Raw genomic sequence first — 16,039 nt, forward strand, 5'->3', positions numbered from 1 at the left:
TGGCCGAACCGTGGCTTTGCCCCGTGGCCTCGGCGTGCTCCCCGTGGCCTCGGCGTGCTCCCCACGAGCACCCTTTAGCGCGTGTGTCCCCAGCCCGGCCGCTCGAGCCTGCCGGGGCCGGGCCGTGATGCGCTGCTGGCTGGACCTTGGCTGGCCTTCCCTCGCTGCCGCGTGTGGGCGCTCGGCGCTGCCGGCCCGGTGCTTTTCTGCAAGTGCCCTTCGTCCGCCCGGTTTGCACCGTGGGAGGTGGTGACAGCCCCGCCGCGGCGCCGGCAGCGTTCCCCCGGGTGAGATGTCACCCGCACCTGGCGGGGGCGGTTCCCGTCCCTTTGGTGTCGTCTGTGGCAGGCAGAGACTTTCCCAGCTCCAGCAGCGGGTTTGCGTGGGACCTTCCTCTCGCTCAGACGAGGAGGAGGGTGACAGGGAGGTGACAAGCCTTCCTCCCCGTTCCCCGAGGCAGCTGTGAGTGCAGCTCTGCCACCCGAGCGGGGCTGGTGCTGCTGCGCGCGTGGGCCGTCCCTGCGGTGCGGGGTGCAGCTCACAGTGGAGCTGGGGCGCCCTGGCAGCGGGCGATGCCCCCAGGGCCGGGCGGCTCCCCTGCTCCTGTGGGTCGGCGCTGGCCAGGGATGCGCAGCAGGGATGTGCTCTTCTCCCTCCTCTCCCAGGGCTGTGCTGGAGTGGGGGCACGGAGCAGGCAGCTAATATTAGATTGCTTTAATTCTGCTGTTTTGCAGCTGAAGGAGAAGCTGTTCCCTCAGCGCAAGAGTTGAAACTCTTTAGCCTTCCTCTGTGTCACCTCTATGGCCATGGATACCTCCAGGTCTGACGTAAGTGAGACTCGGGGAAAAAACATCTTCTGTTCAGCATCAAAATCCTATTACCGAGTGCCGTGTTCTGCTGCACAGATATCGGGCTCGGCACAGATAAGTGGGAAATAGCTCGTGATCGGGGCTGGAGCAGGAGCTGTATCTCGGGCTGCACAGGCTCGCCGTGCTGCTCCAGCATGTTTGCTGCTGAAAGGAATTTCCACCCTCCCTCTTCTCCGCAACCACAGGAAAATCACTGCGAGTATTTGCCCCCACAGCCCCCGCCGCCCCCTCCAGCACTACCTGGCTCGGGGGCTTCTCCGTCACCCCACTGCCAGGGTGACATCCCACAGACCACACCGAGCTGGGGCCGGGGCCGAGTGTTCTCCCGGGAGCATCCCTGGCGCGGGGGCAGCGGCAGGGGCTCAGTCCCCCAAAATGAAGGGGTGCAGCCCCGGTCCTGCCCCCCTGCAGCAGCAGCCGCTGGGCTGGCCTGGGGACTGCGGGGGCTGCGGGCAGCTGCCGAATCCTTCCTCTGCTCCCTGGGGTGCAGCTGCCTTTGATAAAGCCTCTCAGCCTTCCCGGGCTTGGCTTGTAGATCTAATCACGGTGTTTTACTGTGCAGTAAAAGCCTGCTGGTTCCTGGGGGAGATGCCCTGCGGGGTTCGGCAATCCGCTCGCACACCCCTGCTGGGGCTGGCGGCTCTCCCGGGGGGGCTGCTCCGGGGGGATGCTGCAGGGGATGCTGCCAGACCCCCACCGGTCCCACGCCACCATGGGGAACGTGCCAGCCCCATCCCCCGAACACATGTGGGTTTGCTTTTCAAAATACAAGGTGCTGAAAAAATATTACTGTGTGCATCTTGTTTTAGGGACGCTGTTGGGTTTTCCCCGTGTTTATTGTGTCCTGTGCTTGCTGCATGTGCATGGTTGGTTTTGTTTTTTTGGTCTTGGGTAAACCCCACGAGGCGAGTGTGGAAGCTGTAGCTCAGTGAGTTTGTGTCGGAAAGAAGGAGTCCGGAGGAGCCCCCGGGCTGCCCCGCGCTGGGCTGCGGGCACGGGGCGCTGGGTGGCCGGGCCCCCGGCGGGTGGAGAGCAGGGCTGGGCTCGGGCAGGAGCTGCCGTTTCGGGGGCTTCGGGGTGAAGTTCTTTGCATTGCGATCTGCAGGAACTCAGCTCCACGTGCTAATCAGGAGCAGGAGCCTAATGAGCAGGACTAATGAGGTGGAGGGGGAATTCCAGCAAGTCTGGGGAGTTCCTGTGCTGTTTGCAGGTTCTCTGGGGGTTTTCCGCAGTCTGTCCCCACAAGCGGTGGTTGCTGCCGTCACGGGGACGGTGCCAGTCCCGGCAGCATGCTCGGCGTGCTGCGGCGTCGCAGAGCCCGACGGCTGCACCGTGGAGCTGTTGGCTGCCTGTCGGCGCTCTCACCTCTTCCCCGCGGCTCCTGCGCTGCTGGGCCGGGGCGTCTCCATCCGGCACTCACCGCTGCGTTTGCCAGGACGCTGCTGGGGCGGCTGCCTGGGGGTGCTGGTGGCTCCGCGCCGCTGGGGCCCACAGCCTCCCCGGGATCGTCACAGAGCTGCCTGGAGGCTCCTGGCTCCTTCACTTCTTCCCTGGTGGTTGTGGCTGGTTTGAAGGCGGGAGGATGAACCGTAATCCAGACCGCTAAGGGCATTTTCTTTTATTTCCTCTTCTCGTTGCTCTTTAACGAGCCGACCTTGGGGGACCTTGAGAGGCGCTCCTGCAGCTTTGCTCTGACTTATCTCCGGCCTCTGCCCCCGTTCCGCCGAGGGGATAAATCTCAGCTCCCGGTGCGGAGCCCGTCCCGCCGCGCGGTGCAGGCGCCGTAACTCAGGGCGGGCAGGGGCTGCGGGCGGGGGTCACGGGGTGGACGTCGCCGTGATGGATGAGCTGCCCGGGGGAAGCAGGGAAAAACTCCCGTTACAAGGGGGGACAAGCTGTTAAATCATCTCCCGTTTGACCTGGGCTGGGGAAAACCAAACCAGAGCTGCTGACGGTGATGTGGGACGGTGACCTGCCTCTGGGGAGCCTTTGGGGGAGAAGGGGTGGGTCGGGGTATTTTTTCGCTTTAGAAGAAGCCGTAGCCTTCCTGCGCCTCCATCCCCTGCGCCCCGCTGAGCCCAGGGCTCGCGCTCAGAGGTGCCAAGCTCTGCCGCGTCCTCCTCCGTTAGCAGCGATGCCTACACAGGGACCGGAGCCTCTGCCTCTCTCTTGCAGGCTGAGCAGCTGCTGCGGTGAGACCCTGACAGCTCCTCCCGACGGCTCCGAGGGGCGAGCACGAGTGTGAGCTCCCACCTGCGTCCGCAGCACCAGGTACCGGCTTGTGGCCTCCAGGTACGTTGCTGCCACCGAGCAGCCCCGGTGTGGGGGAGCGAAGATGGTTTTTGGTGGGGGGTGAAGCTGCTGTTGCCCCTGGGCCGTGCCAGAGGCAGGAGCCTGCGGTTCACCCCGCGTGGGCTGCGCACGGGCACAGGGAGCAGAGCCCGAGCCCACCCGCGGTGGCACAAGTGCCCGAGGCCCCGGCTCTGAGGTGACCTGGCGAAGGGGAGTGTCACGGGGAGAAGCCACAGCGCCTCTGGTCCTCCTGGGGTGGGGCTGGGGGGAGCTGGTCCTGCCCCGCGGGTGGGTCCCGCTGCTCCGGGGCACTGTCCCGGCCATCGCCCTCCTGCTCATGGCAGCGGCAAAGGGTCCTGGGGTGCACAGGACCTCGGTGTCCCCAGGCATGGGCAGGGGAGCGCGGTGCACACACACAGCGGTGCACGCACACAGCCCTGCACGCATACAGTGGTGCACACACAGCGGTGCACGCACACAGTCCTGCACCTCGCAGCCCGGCTGGACCCAGCAAGACCCTGCTCTTGGCACAGACTGTGCCACAAAACCCACCGCGCCTGCTCGTGTGGTTTCCATTTGGTCGGATTTGAACTTGTCCCCATCAGTTCACGGTACATGGACTAAAAGTCTCACGCTGACACCAGCCTGCACCAGGAGCTTGCACCAGCCTAGTGAATAGTTGGAATGTAAACCTCGCCAAGGCAGCGTGACTTTCTCCTCCAGATGAGCCACCGTCCCTGTTTACCCCAGTGCTGCAGGTACCCGGGGGTGTGGGCGGCTCTTGGGGGGGCTGCAGCAGTGCTGTCACAGCTGCACCTTCAACATGACAACTGCAGATGGGAGCTGCTTGGGGACAGGCCACACGGCAGCGGCTGCTGCTGCACACACCTCGTGGCCCCGGGTGCTGCTCCCGGAACCCCGAGCCAGGACCTGCTCCCGGAACCCCGAGCCAGGACCTGCCCCGGCTGCTGCGAGCAGTGGGGAGCGCCCGGCGGGGGTGCCGGCAAAGCCCCAGTCCCCAGGGTGTGCTCGGAAATCATCGACCAGGGAGCGGGATTTTGAGAATCCTCGTCCCTCGGTGGGGGCAGAGGTCGTCCCGAGCAGGGATTAGAGAAGCCTCGCCTCTGCGAAGAGGCTGTGCAGATGGATTTCCCCAGCTGCATTAATCAGTTTGAAGGCAGCAAAGGCAGCTGAGCTCTGGTATCACCTTGAAGCTTTTTTTTTTGTCTTTTAGAAAACTTTGGGTGGATGTTATTGCTCATGAACGCGAGGGGCTGATCATGCTGGGAAGGAGCAGGCGTCGTGTGGGCTGGCACTGTTATGCAAGCTTCCCACATGCCGCTCTGCTGGTGCACGCTGTTCCAGAACAACAGCCCGTGTCTCAGCCCCGCGCCCACCCCCGGGGCTGCCGGAGCACCGCGGGCCCGCTCTGCCCGCATCACCCGCATCACCCGCGCTGCCCGCATCACCCGTGCTGCCCGCACCACGCTCCTGCCGTGTGCAGCCTGCTCCTGCACGGAGCCGTGAGCCCGGCGGGTGCACGGGGTGGGCTTGGCCATGCTCCAGCTGCCGAGCTGCCTCCCCAGCCAGATTTTCCCCTGCTGCTCCCTCCTCTGCCCGTAACCTCCTCCCCGTGAGCCATCCCTTGCCGGTGCCTTGCGCGGAGGCTTTGGGTTGTGGTCAAACCTCAGAGGAGGGTGCAGGGCCGGCACGAGGCTCGCTCAGGGGAGCGCGGGGTAGCGCCCCGGCACGGAGCCCCTCAGTGACAGCCCCGTCACCCCAAACCTGCCGCAGCAGCGTGGAGCTGAGCAGTGAGAACCAGCTGACAGGGGAGCCCTCCAGGCACTTCTGTTCCAGCGAGTGGGAGTGCGAGATCCACTCAGACATGAAAGGCTGCGCAGCTCCGTCCCCAAAGTCGCGGTGAGGAGGAGGACGGGGGGGGTGCGGCTGCATGGGGGGGACACCCCGGGAGCGCCCGGCACTGGGATCCCTCTCCCCCCTCCCCTCCCAGCCAGTAAATTAGGTCACACTTGAAAGTCAGTTTCTTGGCTGTGGATTTAATTTGGCTTTTCCAGGCTAGTTATCATATCATAAATTCCGGGAGATTTATAGAAAACATGCCCAGGGAGGCTCAGCCAGTGTGTAACGAGATTTGTGCCTATTTCCTGCTGTTGAGCAGCTCCGGTGTGCGCGGTGCTGCGGGCAGAGGTGCGGGCAGGGCAGACAGATGTGGGCAGAGGTGCGGGCAGGGCTGGCAGCCCTGTGGGAGCCTCCCGGGTGGGCTGGCCCCAGGACGCGGCGTTCCCGGTGGTGTGTGACCGTCACCCCGTAGCTCTCCGGGGTGCAGGAGGACCCCAAACGCAGACATCCCCTGGCCAGCTGTGCTCCCCATGGCCGTTTGTCACTTGTGCTCGACGTGAGCGATGCCGAGCGGGAGCCAGTGCTGGCACATGAGCTGCGGGCGGGCGGCAGCAGGCAATGCTGGTGGCAGCGGTGGCGTGAGGACCCGCAGCCTTGGGCTCGGTGGCAGAGGGCAGCGCTGGGGGGTCAGGGAGCCACCAGGTGCCTTTCTGCCGGTGGGGGGGAAGGTGTGCGGGACATCCCTTCCAGGGACCTTGTGTCCTCCCCTCCCTTGCTCCTGGGGTGCAGGTCGCCGTGAGGCAGAGTTGAAACCTGCAGCTCTTTGCTGTCCCCGCTGCTGGAGGCGGCTTTTCCCACCGCGCTGGGAAAGGCTGAGAGGGAAGGCGCTGGGCTTTGCAGTGATTTATGATACTCGCGGCACGTCGGCAGCTCTGTGGCCGGGAGAGCGCCGGCTCGGCACAGAGGGCACTGCCAGCTGCGCTCCCCGCTCCGGCACTTGCTGCTAACGCCGCCCAATTAGTGTCTTATTAGTCACTCCGCGTGTTAAAGCATTAAGAACAATTAAGGGTGAGAAGAGTTTCCAGATGTAGCAGCAAGTGCTGGAGCTGGGAGCTGGCAGCTCTGCTGGCTGCTCCCGTATGGAAGGGATCTCGTGCACCACAGGGCTTGCGGTGGGACCAGGGACCAGGCTGCGGGCGCTGGGGCCACTGCAGGACCAGGGACCAGGCTGCGGGTGCTGGGGCCACTGCAGGACCAGGGACCAGGCTTCCAAGTTGTGACACTTGGAAGCGCAGGAGAAGTAGCACAGAGATGAATGTGACTTCAGAGCCTGAGTGCAAGTGACCTCAGCACACAGGTGCCCCCGCTGGGGATGCTGCAGCCAAGGCCAAGCGAGCGCCAGAAGATGCCGGCGTGATCGGGAGATTCTGGTGTGCAGCCGGGGGTTCGTGTGGGAGGACAGTGGCCTTTGGCAGGTTGGAGTAGTTTCTCCTGCTCCCCCAGGGCGAGGAGCGGCGCTTGGACAGATGGTGTTTTTGAGTGACCTTGGAGCTCTGCGCGGTTCCCTCGGCTGCTGAGCAACGGTGGGAGCCGGGGAGGGAGCAGCGGTGCCGCAACCTGCTCGTGCTGGCGGGGGTTTGTCGGGGAGCCAGGGCTGGGAGGGATGTGGGGGGACCCGGGGGACGGGCCCAGAGCCTGGCAGCCGTGACGTAATGGCTGCAACGCAATTAAACCTGCGCCACGATCCCCGTTTCCCCTCGGCCGTGGGGAGAGCCCGGTGTGTCTGGGGAGGCTCCGCTGGCCCTCCCTGGCGGCTCTTCCATCCATGTCCCCATCTCAGCAGCGGGATCGCTCCTTCTCGCTCCTCTTGCCCTGCTTTGGGAGGAACCTGAGGCTCCTCCAAGAGCCGCGGCCCTGGTGCCACAGTCGGGCCAGGCGTGGGGGACCCGGCACTACCACCCCCGGGAAGGCTGCGGGGAGAGGAGGGGGCCAGGCCGTCCCCACGAGGGCTGAGGGAGCCAGGTCCCCCGTCCCCGCGCTGCGGGTGCTGGGGTGTGCGGTGCGTCGCCCGCAGCGCCGGTGCCCGGCTGCCTCGCAGCATCTGAGCAGCTCCGGTTACTTAACATGCAGCAAGTGTTGTACTCGCAGAAATTTAGACGTAATTTTTTTGTGCTTGCATGTAAATGTGGGTAGGTGCTGTCCTGATTGATGGCAATTAGCATTTTCTAACGGTAACAGATGTTCAGATTGCCAGGAGGCTGGTACCTAACGCCCACGCTGCCATCTGTTCCGCTGGGCACTGCCTGGGGAAGCGGCCCCAGCGCCGCAGCCCTGCGGGCCCGTGGTGGGGTGTGCGCAGCGCTATTGTGCGAGGGATTTTTGGTTTTTTCTGGGGGAAAATAATAACAATAATAAAGACATTTTCAGGTTTATAAATAGTACATTCTGTTTATTATGGGATGGAGACTTTCCATCTGATCAGCAGCCTGGGTTTCAGCGTGGCGTTGGGAAGCGATCTGGACAGCGCGTGGAGCCCGCGGGGTCCGGGGCTGCGGTGGGAAGGGGCTCCGGGGCGGTCGGGTCCGTGGGTGACCCCGCCGTTCCCACCGCTCCCCGGGTCACTGCTCTGTGGAAGGGGCCGCTCAGCCGTGGGCCATCGCTTGGCAGCGCCGGTAATGGAAACGGTGAAACATCTGAGTACGGTTTAAAGGGAGTTTGAAGGCACGTTTGAGGCAGAGCGCTGAGCCCCAGCCCCGCTGTCCAGGCGGTCCCAGCCGCAGCCCCTTTCCTCGCCCCGTTGGTTGCTGAGGACTGACCCATGTCCCGCCGGGACATTCCTCTCCTTCCCCCTGCACAGAAACATCCCGATTTCCTTCCTGCTTCCATTTCTTTGCAGCCTCTTACATCCGTTTACGCTCGTGCCAACGTTGTCCTTGAGCATGAACAGCTCCTCTCCCCAGCGCCGGTTCTGGAGAAGAGCCGTGGCTGGGCTGCATGAGACGAGCTCCTCGTCCGTCTGTCCCTGTGTCCGCTCCCGGTGCAGCTCTCGGTCCCCGGGCAGCCCTTCCCGCAGCCAGCGGTGCGGAGCCGGGTCCGGATCCGGCTGAGCATCCTGCAGCAGCAGCTGCCGCTCTCCTGGCGCTCTCGGTGCCGGCAGCCGGCACCACCCGGCGTTCCTGGCGGCGGCGGGTGCCGGTGACTCACAGTCAGCCCGGAGCTGAGTAATGCACCTCGGTGTTTCGCTGGCTGTTTTTCCAGGTTAGAGCGGGCGTTCTTGTGTAGTCCTTATGTTCGGCGCTGTGAACTTTGTGCCGCTCGGTCGCTCTGGTCTCCAGCTCTGCCAGTCTCCCCCGCATGGCGAATGCCGCCCGGTGCTGCCGCTGGCCAAGCCGCTCACGTTCCTGTCCCTGAAGGAAAAGACCAACTCGCTCTGGCAGGGGCTGCCGGTGGTAAGGGAACGTTCCGTTTACCTGTTTGTCACTTGTTTCCACCTCGGTTTTCGTTGAGCCTCTGTTCTGTTGGGGCCGGGGGGTCTCTCCCGCCCCGGCTCCTCTCTTGGCCGTGCTGCTCTTTTCCAGCCATGGGCCCCTTGCGGCTCCACATCTGATAGGAGCTGAGGTCGGGCTGTGCGTTGGGCCAGTTGTTGTGGGTTTCTGAGATGGAGGTTTCCGCTCTGCTCTGTTTGAACTCGTGGGGTGTTTGGAGTTGTGCTGTGGCCACGGCAGCTCCACGTGCCTCGGTTCTGCTCAGCAGCCTGTGGGCGCCAGCGTGTTCACCACCGGCCCTCCCGAAAGCCGAAGCTAATTGTTCAATCAGTTTTCAGGCAACACCTGGGTTAGTTCTATCTCTGCTCATCCGTGCTGTGTAGCAGCCTCACCGTTGTTCTGTATTATCTTTTTATTTACATAACTAATGAACCTGTTACCGTTTTGCCGCAGCACCTTGCTCAGCCTCCCCGGTGATCCACGTGCTGCCGGCACACGAGGTTTCCGCGCTGCCCGCCCCGATCCTCGCAGGCTGGGCTATTTATCCGCTCTGCGCCTGTTCTCTGGAGCTTTCTTCCTCTTGCTGAGGACTTTATTTACTCCTTCTGCATTAAATAAAACTCCGCTGGCCTTACAGCTGAAGGCCGTGGCCTCTTAGGTCCTCTTGTCTTTACTCTCGGAGCTGGCCCTGGCATACAGATATGTTTGTGTTTGCTATTGTGTTCTTTAGACTGACTCAACACGTGGCCGTCTGACCTGACGTTGTTTTCTGCGGCCGCTCCGGTTCTGTGTCCGTCCAGCCCCTCGCGTGGCAGGAGGGTCCGTGGGCCCCCACGCTGTGCCTGGAGGGTCCGTGGGCCCCCACGCTGTGCCTGGAGGTACCAGCCAGGGCGATGGTCTTTGCCATAAGCTGCAGTAAAGGCACAAAAAGATTCCTACTGGAAATCGTGAACCTGTCAGGGGAGGAGCTGAAAGACAAATGGATGCAAAATGCTGAAATCTCGGGGATGCGGTTTGCAAAGTGTTATGGTGTCGTTGCCGATTCCTCTCGGGACGAGGAGCCGCAGGGGCAGCTGAGGCTGCCGGGCGGAGTTGGCGGTTCTGGGGCGCCGGGACGGTGCCGGGTGCGGGGCCGGCAGAGCTGCTGCTCGTGGGGGGCAGGACACGGCTCCCCCGGCTCTTGCCCATTCCCTCATCGCCAGCACGTGTTGTTTCCCAGCGGTTCCTTTGGGTTTCGGGAGGCAGCTGCTGCCCCGCTGGGGGGAGCTGGGAGGCTCTCGGGAGCGCCCGGTTGTGTCCCTGACTCCAGCCCGGTGCTGGTGACACTCTCACCTTGGTCTGGCGGAGCCAGGACGCATCAGACAGTGTCACCAGGAGCAGTCCCTGGGAGCTGCAGGTGCTAAACTCATGCCCGGGGCCATCGCCGGACACCAGTGGCTGACCCATGGTGACCCCGCGGTGCCACCACAGCGAGGAGCTGCGGTCCTGCCCCGGCCACCATGTGCCCTGGCCACCCCACATGGGCTGGGGCTGCATCGCACTGTGACTGGCACAAAGTTGTTTCCATGACACACGATGAGCTCTTCCCTGGGCATCATTAGCATTTCTCTAAAAAGACGCTGGCGTTGTGCCAGCTGCGCTGCGAGCTGCGGAGCAGAGGAACCGCTCCTCCGGCACAGCTCACACCCTGGAGCAGCCGTTCCCGTTACCGGCTGCACCGCACGGCTGCCAGCAGCAAGAGGGGTGCTGATTAAATGACAAAAGGTGAATTATATGGAAAGTGCTTTCCTGCTCCCTGGAGAGCGCTCCTGCTTTCTCTGAGGTTTGATTCTGAGGCATTTCTGTATTTTTGATTTCCCTCTCCCCTCCCAATTTTCCTTTTAAAAACACGAGTCAATTGTGGTGTGCGCAGAGGGGCACCCGGGAGCCGGGGCTGGATGCTGCGGGTGGCGGAGCCCCCTGGAGAGCAACCCCGGCGGAATGCAGCCCTGGCCGGGGCGCTCGGCGGCTCTGGAGGAGCTGTTGGGTAGCGGCAGTTTTGGGACGAGCCGGAGCCTCGCCCCGGAGCAGGCGGGTGCAGCGTCCCTGCAGCGCTGGGCCCAGAGCAGCCGGGGCTGCACGGGAGACGTGCTGGGGCCGGGGCGGGGGCTGTGAGCGCGGCCAGGCTTCTGCCCCACTGCTTCTCTGTTGGAAAACAAGTCTGCTTTGCTGCCTTTGTCGCTCTTCCCCTCACTCACTTTTCCAGTTCATCTGGGAGAACTTCCCCGCGCGCTCTCGGAGGTGTCACAGCCCGACAGCTTGTGCTGCTCTAATAAAATGGCTCCGCAGCAGAGGGTTTGATCTATTTTTAAAGTGAGCTCAGCGCTGTCTCCTCCCGCCAGCCCGTGGCTCTGCAGGCGGCTCGGCGCCTGAGGCCCTGGCTCCGGGCTGGCAGTGCCATGGCTGGCCGGCCCTGTCTCCTCTCGGCACCGGGCGCTGGAGCAGGAGCAGGACGGGGCTCCCTTCGCTGCTCCATCAGAGAGGGGAGCTCTCTGTGCGGTTTTTATTCCCTCGAGCAGTGAATGTGCTGTATAAATTAACATACAGAAACATAGCTCTGCTTAGAAGTTTGGCATTTTCTCCTTGTTTGATGCCCTGTTATTAAAACTCGATTTTCTGCGAATAACGTCCTTTAAATAGAATCCGTCTTCCAGTGATGACTCATCTGGAAGCAGCAGCTCCTCGCGGGGAAGGCACGAGGGCAGGGCTGGCACTCGCAGCCTCGGGAATCCCCAGATCCGCTCCCGTGGCTTTGCCGCGCGCGGAGGAGCCTGCCCCGGTTCCCGTCCTGCCCCGGTTCCCGTCCTGCCCCGGTTCCCATCCTGCCCTGCTTCCTCTCCTGCCCCTTGTGCTTCCCCGGCTGTCACCGGTGCCCAGGAGCTTGGGATGGGGACTGGATTCCCCGGCGCGGTTGGGGTGTCCCTGGCCAGGAGTGGCAGGAGGTGACCGTGCTGCCCCGCAGCTGCCACTGCCCGTGCCGGCACCTCTGCTGTCCCGTGCCTGCGCTGTCCCGGCCCTCGCGGCACCGGGGCTGGGGGTGATCTGTGCTCCCAGGGCGGGATGAGCCGTGCAAGCGATGGGTCACGAGGCAGTGCCAGCCAAAAGGAGTTTTCTCCTGCCCCTTCCCAGGAAGCCGCTCGCTCTGGGGCAGAGTTTCCTGCCAGGATTGTTCTTCTTTCTGCTCTGACATCTGCTGAGGTGACAGCAGCTGGGAAAGGGGAATTGTTGGAACAAATTTCTCATAAGAAGTAGCTAGGTTGATGAAACCATTGCTCTGCCTGCATCCTGCACTCCATCGTGGTGGCGCTGGGAGAGGTGCGGGCACTGCTATCGCCGAGCTGTCCTGTGGGAGTGGGGACCAGCCCTGCTGCCCCGGGGTGCACAGCCCCGACCGTCCCCTCTGCCCGTCCCCCGGCGTCCCCCATCCTCCTGGGTGCAGCCATGGGGCTCAGCCGCCGTGGCAGAGCAGGACGCCGCATCTGGCAAGGTGACAGCACAGAGATGTGCCTGACGGCTGTCACGGCTGCGGGCAGCGCTTGCTCCGGCTCCCACAGGGTTGATGTGGGTCGCTGAACCGTCTCAGAGGGGTTGGCAGCGGAGACCAGGCAGGCAGCCCTGCACTGGGGAGCCGTGTCTGTGCCGAATCGCGGCCCCGGGGCAGCACCGTTGGGTGCAGCGACCTGGAGTGGGGGAGATGGGGCGAGCAGCGGAGAGAACACGAGGCCGAGTGCTGGATTTCCAGAGCGTTACCTGCTTTTATTAAAAATCAATGATGCGCTTGAGCAGTTTCGCTTTGTCTCCCTGACAGCGAGGCCCCTGATCAGCCAGGACGTGGGATCTGCTCTCGGCGCCTGTTATCCCCGCCAGCCCGCTCCCCCCACCCTGCGCACCCACCGTTACAGCTGGGCTCTGCCCGGCCCACCCTTCTGGCTTTATTCCCGTGGGCTGTTGTGTCCCGCTGTGCTGTGCAGCCACTGGAACCTCCACCAGCCGCGGTCCTTCTGCGCACAGCGTGTGTGACAGTGTTAAACAGCAGGGCAGGCGCTCCCCCCGGCCCTTCCCTCGCCATGGGACGGGGGCAGCGACCGGCAGCTGCCGCCTGGGGGTGCCCGGGGTGTCGGGTCCCCCAGCAACCACGTTCTGCAAGCGCCTTTTCCTGCGGAGATGCTGCTCCTGGGCTGTAAAGAGGACTCCAGAAATGGCAGCTTTTCCATAGCCCAGGTCTCAGAAATGTTTTTAACCCCTTTTTCACCCCATAGCCTGCCCCACGCTGGGCTGGAAGCGGCCACCCGTATGAAGTGCTGGCTCCTGGTCTGGGCACGGAGCTGGTGGAGGAGGCACTGGGATGCGAAAGGAAAACCCTTTTTCCTGGAGGCGCTGAGCTATTCCTTCCCCTGACCCAGATGTCGGCTTAATGCTCCGGCGAGTCCCGAGACTTGTGTGTGGAGTTGCCCAGGGGAAGATGATATTTGAGGAAGCAGAAGCTCCTCAGCGGCGGGGAGGAGCTCGAGCGTCCCTGGGGAGCTCGCGGAGCCCCGCACGCCGCCGGGCCGGCCGGGAGCCGCGGCCGCGCTGCTCGGGGGCAAGAACAGCGAGGGGAGCGTGACACGAGCTGAGGACGCGTCCTGTCCCTGCTGTGTAAATCCGCGCTTGCACACCAGTCCATCGCGGTGCAATCAGGTCCAGTGTCCCACGCGGGGCGCTGGCAGCCAGCACTGAACACAGGGAGCATCGCCTGCCTTCGCCTCTCCGCTCTCCTCTTCCTGACCATGTTAAACTGATTATTTTGATGAGGTGCAGTGGCTGCCCCCAGGCACCCCCACCCTGCTCGCTCACAGGCTCTGGAGTATTGTAGCAAGTGCCCAAGTACTGAGGAGGTCTCACAAGTTGGGGAGACACTGAGTCTGTCCCTGAGTCCTGGTTTGGAGCTCCCTGGCAGTGCCCGCAGGTGCCTGAAACGGGGTGTCCCTCGTTTGCTGCGGGTGGTTTGGCCCTCGTCAGGCACATCTGCGGGTGTTTGGAGCAATGAGGGCTGGGTGGTGCTGCCCTGTAGAGATGGGGAGGGCTGGGGGCGATGCCTGCAGGGGGCTGTTCTGGAGACCCCTCCCTGCCCTGAGGGTGCCACAGCATGGAGAGGAGCTGGAAAAGGTTAGTGGCGGAGTGGTGGGAATGTTGCGCTTGCGTTGGTCTCTCAGTGACTTTTCATTAATGTTTCTGTTCCTGCCGTGTGCTGTGGTTTACCCTGCGGTTCACCTGCCCCGCGGTTTACCTGCCTGTGAAGCCGAGGTCAGATGTAATGTCCTGCTGATGTGCTGTGCTTGTTGTAGCGAGGCAGGAGCCTGTCCTGTCCCTCCTCCCTGGCTCCTGCATCAGTCCCCCCGCTGACTGGGGAGCAGACGTCTCTGGGTGCTTGTGCCCTCCTCTCCTGTTCCTGCTCGCTGGTGCCCGCTGGGCGGGGGGAGCAGCAGCGCTGCTGGGTCCCTGGCACGGGGCTGTGCCGGGGTTTGTCCTGCCGGGTCAGCCCGCCGTCACCGTTAGGGCCTTTGCGGCAGGCGCTGCCCGGCACCGCCAGCGTGGCCAAAAAGTTGGTGCTTTCATCTTTTGTTCCCCTGTGGATGATTTAGAGCTGAAAGCCTGTGCTCTGGCACTGGGAGAGGGTTCCCGAGATGAAATAATCTCTGCCAGCAGCTGAAGTGACAGCAGCCCCATTAACAGCAGCATATGCCTGCAAACACACACGCTGCGCGGGAGGCCGGTGCGGGGGGGCGGCAGCCCGCAGGAAGGGGGTGCGATCGCTGGTAATTACTCTGCTGCCATTGGGATGCTCCCTGCTAATTTACAGCATTAGCGGAATGGGGATGTGATTCTTCCTCCTGAGCCCGGGCAGGGCTGTCCCCTGGTGCAGGCTGCCGTAATTATCCACATTTAACTGAGGGCTTGTAAAATCTATTTGTCTAGCAGAATGTGAGTATAATTGCTGTGAATTAAATAAGGATGCGGTTGTGGCTGGAGCAGGACCCCGCGTGACGAAGAGCGCGGAAAGTCGCGTCTCCCCGAGCCGCTCCGCGGGGCCGGGGCGGCTGCTGGCACAGAGCGGGGACTTGGGGTTTCTGTGCGCCGCCGTGTCCCCAGCACAGCCCGTCCCTCCCTGTCGCGTGGCCAGTCTGACCGCAGTGGATGTGCTGATGGGAGCCAGGCAACCTGTGAGTATTCCCAGGGTCTGCTGGTTTCTCTCCTCTCTCAGCTGTGGTGCCGGGGCCAGGGGCTGCCCTGGGTTTGTTTTCCTTGGCGAGTGCGTTTGCAGGAGCTGGTTCTTTATTTCGCTTGACAAGTGCGTTTGCGGGAGCCGGTCCCCCTGTGCAGCTGGTGCGCGGGGCCGTTCCTCAGGCGCAGCTCAGGGACTGAAGGTTTTGCCCGGGTAACCCAGCATCGCTCCGGCTCCTGCCCTCCCACCCCGGCACGGTTGTGGCACGGGACGCGTGCCAGGGCTGGACGCTGCTCAGTGGCACCAGGAGGGCTGCTGAGAGCCAGGTGTCCTGCGGGCTCTGGGTGCCGTACAGGGGACCTGCCCTGGGTTTTCTCCCTTCTGGTTGCTGAGCCGTTCCATGGTGTTTTTAAAGCATTTGAAGCTCCCCAGGGGCCGTTTCGCCCGCCCGGAGCAGCAGTGACAAACCTGTGACCGGGACCCGCTGGGCACGCAGGAGGCGGCGCTGGGGCGGCAGTGGCTCCGTCTGTCCCCTGGGCGCGGGGCCTGGGGACTGTCCTGTGCAGCCGAGCTGGCAGGAGCTGGGGGCGGCTGCTCTTCGTGGCTTTTCACCCCCCAGCGCCGGGGCAGGGTGCCGAACCTCCCTTCTCCGCATCAGCCTGATTATGGTTGCGGTCTGCTAATGGCTTGATTGAAACGCTTTCCGTAGCCGCGTGGTGAGCCCGCGTGTGCTGGGAGCACCGGCAGCATCACCGCGGTGCTGGGACCGCTCTTGTCTGTGCTGGAAAAACACCGGTGACATGGGAAACGTGCAGAAAAGAGCCACAGAAATGGTTCCCGGTCTGGGAAACCTGCTCTGCTCTGGGAGACGTCGCCTAAGTAGGTTGAACTTTTCATCCAAGAGAAGTTTAAGAGGTGGCTTTGCAACGTCGGTCGTTTTAGGCTGTGATCAAGAGATTTCTGCAGGTACAGAGTGCTCTAATTTAGCAGGGAAAAGACATAACAAGATCCAAGCGCTGAAAGCTCCAGCTAGACAAATTTTGACTAGAAACGAAGTGCATATTTTTATCAGGGAAGGTAATTAACCACTGGAACAGCTTAAGCCTGTAGGGGATTCTCCATCACTTGACATCTCTGGATCAAACCCGGTGTCTGGCAGGGATGTGGGAGCTCGAATGAACACGGCGTCGGAGCGCGGCCGTCGTCAGCCCTGCTCTCGAGCACTCGCTGGGTCTGATGGCCCTTCTAGCCCAAAGCTGTAATAAGAAATAACGTTTAGTGTTGATACT

The 16,039-nt window shown here is 62.9% G+C and overlaps 1 protein-coding gene across 17 annotated transcripts in view; it reads left to right on the forward strand.

Moving 5' to 3' along the window:
• Positions 1–16,039, forward strand: part of RBFOX3 (RNA binding fox-1 homolog 3) — a 130,828-nt gene that overhangs the window by 57,574 nt on the left and 57,215 nt on the right. For 13 of the 17 annotated variants that reach the window (XM_065034248.1, XM_065034239.1, XM_065034247.1 and 10 more), the window contains one exon: positions 3,045–3,161. The exons of 3 other annotated variants lie outside the window; for them this stretch is intronic. The gene's annotated coding sequence lies outside the window, so the exon portion shown is untranslated. Of the gene's footprint in view, positions 1–3,044; positions 3,162–14,516; positions 14,749–16,039 lie in introns of those variants that run through there. One more of the 17 variants, XM_065034249.1, reaches the window with a different exon arrangement.

Source organism: Columba livia, chromosome 18 (genome assembly GCF_036013475.1).
Source record: "Columba livia isolate bColLiv1 breed racing homer chromosome 18, bColLiv1.pat.W.v2, whole genome shotgun sequence".
NCBI lineage: Eukaryota > Metazoa > Chordata > Aves > Columbiformes > Columbidae > Columba > Columba livia.